The following is a 5,081-nucleotide window of genomic DNA, read 5'->3' as shown; positions in this document are numbered from 1 at the left end:
GACGATGATCGATGGAGGACGACGCTGGATGAGCACAGGGGGACCAGGTAAGTAAGGATGTACAAAATCTCGGGCTTAACCATCCTTGCAGTTTTTTTTTGCCCGAGCGAAGGTCGGGCTTAACTGCAAGGAGGTTAAGTCAATCCTTTGCTTTGTCCTCTGTGAACAAATCCTGGGTTCACTTTAATATAGTTCTCTAGTTACATACAGCAATGGAGCACAGTATAGGTTATTTTCTGATGGGGTTGGTTAGTAAATACATTACAAATTGGCCCTTTTTAACAGGCTGGTTTGCCAACCATTAAAGTACATAAATAGAGAAACATCACAGAGAATGTTTTTTTGGCAAGTAATCAAATGTATTCATGATTCAGTCTCATAATACATAAACCTCCTCCAGCACAAAATAGTGCTGGTTATAATTACAAATGTTTGGGAAAATCATGCTCATATTCTCAGTCAAGAGGCCTAATTTGGGCATTAAACAATAAATTCCTATCAGGAATATATCATAAGGTTTTAGGTTGTGTCGCATAGGTCTGTCGATACCCGACGTGTTTCGCCTGGTTTAGGCTTCTTCAGGGCTTTTTTAACAAGGACACATTGATTGAAAGTATCTAGGTTCATAATAAATATATAAAGTCAGTGTGAAAATAACAATAACAGCCTATCTTTATTTACGGACTCCTGGTACCATAAACTCATAGAAATATATGGGATATGCACGTGTTCTATCCCCCCTTCCCCAAGACAACGAGAAAGCAGAGGGGAATCAGGAGAGGGCTAGATCTGGCAGCTGTGCGGGCTTGAGGACGTAGGTTGGGCACCCTTACTCTAGAACATCAGGATTGGCAGCTCATTCTCTTAACAGATGAGAACACGTTCACACTGATTGAATGTGTAGTCTAGCCACCATGGTAAATGCTAAATGGTAAAAAGAATAATCCCGCAGCGATTTAGTACTACTGAGGTAGTTGCCGAGCCAAATATTAATATCTGAGGAAAAGGGAGATGAAAGAAATAGTGGCTCTTTATGGCAAAATCATAGCTAGTTAGATAGTTATCTTAAAATAATTTATTCAACTTAATAAAATATATGATTATGTACACAGCACATACTATTTAAAGAAGGCTGACAATGCTGACATAACCTGTCAGATTTGACCAAACATTGGTTTTTGAGATACCTTCACATGTTAAAGTCCAATTTTTTTGTAGGTCAATTATGCCAAAAATAAGTTTGTCTCTCCCAATGTGTTTCATCCTCGTGGGCTTCCTCAGGGAATTTTAAAACCCTAAAATTACATTGATCGAAGTGCGCATGAACATTAAATTAGTTGACATAAATATAATTTCACTCAGTATTGCAAAGCATTGACTTACTTGGTATAATGACCCCAAGGGAAAAAAAGAGAATGTATGCCCAATATACTCCAAATAGGAAATGACAAGGAGATGGTAAGTTTGGAGGCTCTGTGATTAGACACAAAAAGTATCCAGTAAGTAATTTAAAATTTGGAGACAGATGTCATTAGGAAAAGTGTCGTGGTAGCTAAATGAAGAAAGCTAAAATGTTTTTTATTTGTCTTACTTAGGCTGTATTTGATTAGTTGGGGATCTGTCGTTTTTCAACTGCTTAAGGCTAGAACAACATCTCACTAGATAGCTTGATTAGGCTGGGGTTCATATACCTTGTTGCCTATAAAATGAGATAATCGAGAGAGGAGGTATCAAAAAAGAGAGAAATTAATTAATTAGACATATTTCTTTTTTTCACAGTCAAACACATTTAGGCTAACATAGATAATTTACTGTATTAAACTGTAGGGGTTTATCAAATTAGGTGATATTGAAGGAACAAATTCTGTGTGAGTACTACAAATAACGGATTAGATGTTATATACGGAACATCCACAGGATGGCGCACCTTTGGTTTTAAAATCTTAGATCAGGGGTCGGCAAACTTTTATGGCCACTAGGCCATTTTAGGGGTGGGCAGGAGCACACTAGGCCGGTTTTGAGTCCGACCCTATTGGCAGCGCCCACCACCAGGTAACGCCCCCTGAAGTGAAACAACTCCCTTCAGGGAGCGTTCCCAATTTACCGTGGCAGCAGGGGTATCTACGCCGTCTGAGGTAAATAGGGGGGCTCCAGTAGTTCCTAATGCCCCCTGGCAGCTCCGGATCTGCGGGTTGTCAGACGACATTAGGCCGGATCGGCCAGGGGGCGTTAGGCTGGAACGAACTTCTGGCTAGGCCCTATCTGGCCGACCCCTGTGTTAGATAATAAAAAGCTGACAGATGTTTATCCTTATATTGTGGATTGAGGTCTGTGAAAAAAGAAATTCACAGTCATAAAATTATGTTTCATCGAAAATATTAATGTTAATTATACATATAAATACAAAGAGTTAAGGACATACCTTAGGAGTATGTGATGCTTTATAGACAGTTAAAGGCTCTTTCCAAATTATATGGAAAGGAATCCTGACAGAAAAATTTGTACTTAAGTTTTATCTTAAAGATCCTAAATCAACTTGTGTTCGAGTAATAAAAGAGAAAAAAGGTAAGTACTTACACTTGTCTAACTTCTAGAAGGAGAAAAAAAAGGGGCAAGAGCAGGGGGCAGCCGTCCAAAATAGGTCCAGCGCTGTCTCCTGTCCGTTCTAAAATGAGTTAATGGAGTCCAGGATAATTAGGTTGTACTGCACGTGTGTGAATTGTTGAGTAATATGGGTGAATTAACACCCCCTTTAGGGTACATTTGGATACCGGAATCCCCCACAAGGGACTCTGGGTCTCCCCCTCATCCCCCGTTTGATCATCCATTATGGATAATCAGGATTTGCTTGTCTGGAGCTTACTCTGGCACCCAGCAAGAGACGGTAATATGGGAGAAGTTTAAACCATTAAACCTGCCCAGATATAGGCAAATTTAGGGTAATTAACTTTGTTCAATAGAACTCCTATATGGGAGTGAGTAAAACATCTAAACACGCCCAGTTACAGACGGGCTGAACACATTGAATATTACCTATCAACCACTACCCCTGATACACAAGCCGTGTAATGTACATACAAGCTTTATTTACAAAAAGGCCGCAAGCTGCCCCACCCTGTGAAGCAACCAAAATCTTACTGGGCGTGCGCGACAATTCACGCAGGTGCAGAACAACCTAATTATCCTGGACAGTGTCCTAACCAAAGAAAAAACTACCCATGAAAAATAACTGCCAGGGGGCGAATACCAGTGAGTGGGTACAAAAAACTAATCGTCAGGATAGTTTCACTTTCACTTTGCGTATGAATGCAGGATGTCATCTACTACAGCCTTACATCTCTCTCTGTACAAACCCCTATATCTCCTGAACAGTATATCCTACTGACCTGAAATTTTCAACGTACATAGGGGACCCTCATAGCTAGCAGTACCCCAAATTTCATCTCCACACCTTTAATATATTACAAAATATGGGGGTCATAATTATAAAAAGTAGTGATAATTGAAAATCAGGGTTGCTGTTTAAAAAGTTAGTGTGTCTAGAAGCCCAAAATTAAACAAACAATTTAGGGACCCCCGGGGCCACTTACACAGCAAGGAGTTGCGACCCCAAAATTTATAAAGACCTGTCACAAAACTAGAAAATGCTCATAATACAGTACACTGTCCCCTTTCCCACTTTCAACCCCAATTTCCCAAGAACAATGGGGTGCAGTTGAATAAATTCATAGGTGCAAGTGGGGGATACCTGTAGATAACACCCCCCAAAATTTCATCAATAGGCCAAAAAAAACATACCCTGTTACACATTGCTGTAGGCTTCCATCACCTGAATCCCAACATCCCAGGAACGGTGCGGTGCAGTTGAACAAAATTAGAGGTACAAGTGTAGGACACCTGTGGCTAACATCCCCCAAAATTTCATCAATGGGCCATAGCCAGAACAGGTGGAACTCCGCCCATAATAAAACTACCATGTTACACGTCGATGGAGGCTTCTAGCACCTGAACCCCAATTTTCCATTAACGGTGTGGTGCAGGTGAAAGAAGTTAGAGGTGCAAGTGTGGGACACCTGTGGCTAACACCCCCTAAAATTTTATCAATAGACCATCGCCAGAACAGGTGGAACTCCACCTATAAAAAAACTACCATGTTACACATTGCTGGAGGCTTCCATCACCTGAAGCCCAATTTCCCATGAACGGTACAGTGCAGGTGAACAAAACTAGAGGTGCAAGTGGGGGACACCTGTGGCTTCAACCCCCTAAAATTTCTACAATGGGCCATTGCCAGAACAGGTGGAATTCCGCCCATAAAAAAAAAACTACCATGTTACACATTGCTGGAGGCTTCCAGCACCTGAACACCAATTTTTCATGAACGCTGCAGTGCAGGTGAACACAATTAGAGGTGCAAGTGTGAAACACCTGTGGCTAACACCCCCTAAAATTTCATCAATAGGCCATTGCCAGAACAGGTGGAACTCTGCCCATAAAAAAAACTACCCTGTTACACATTGCTGTAGGCTTTTATCACCTGAAGCCCAATTTACAATTACAATTTTTTTTGCATGGAAATTTATTTTACATTGTAGACTATAATTCTTAGGCATAACTCCCTAAAATATGTCCAATAGATAATAAATTTAATTAATTTTATAATAAACTTACAAAAAGAAAATCTGTTAAAAAAATGTTAAAAATGTAATTTGACTGTACAGTAGCATATATAATATATATATATATATATATATATATATATATATATATATATATATATATATATTATATGAAGATTTCCTTGTATTGGACTCAATACAGCTACTTTTTATTGAATTCAATACAAAATTATTTGAATTTCCTTCGCTCTGCCCACACCAACTTGCGCCTGCACCGACGCCACAGGAAACCCCAGGACCTGCGGGGAGAAGCAGGACGATGGGGGATGACAACGGAGGAAGGTAAGTAGGGTTTTTTTTTAGCTTAAAGCGACCCCAAGTGTGACTCAGGATTACCGCGTTTAGCATCTAAATCCACCCCGAGTCACACTTGGGATTACCCCTAGGGGGGTTATATTTCTC

This window comes from Pyxicephalus adspersus, chromosome 12 (genome assembly GCF_032062135.1).
Source record: "Pyxicephalus adspersus chromosome 12, UCB_Pads_2.0, whole genome shotgun sequence".
NCBI lineage: Eukaryota > Metazoa > Chordata > Amphibia > Anura > Pyxicephalidae > Pyxicephalus > Pyxicephalus adspersus.
Note: the sequence above shows the minus strand (reverse complement) of the source record.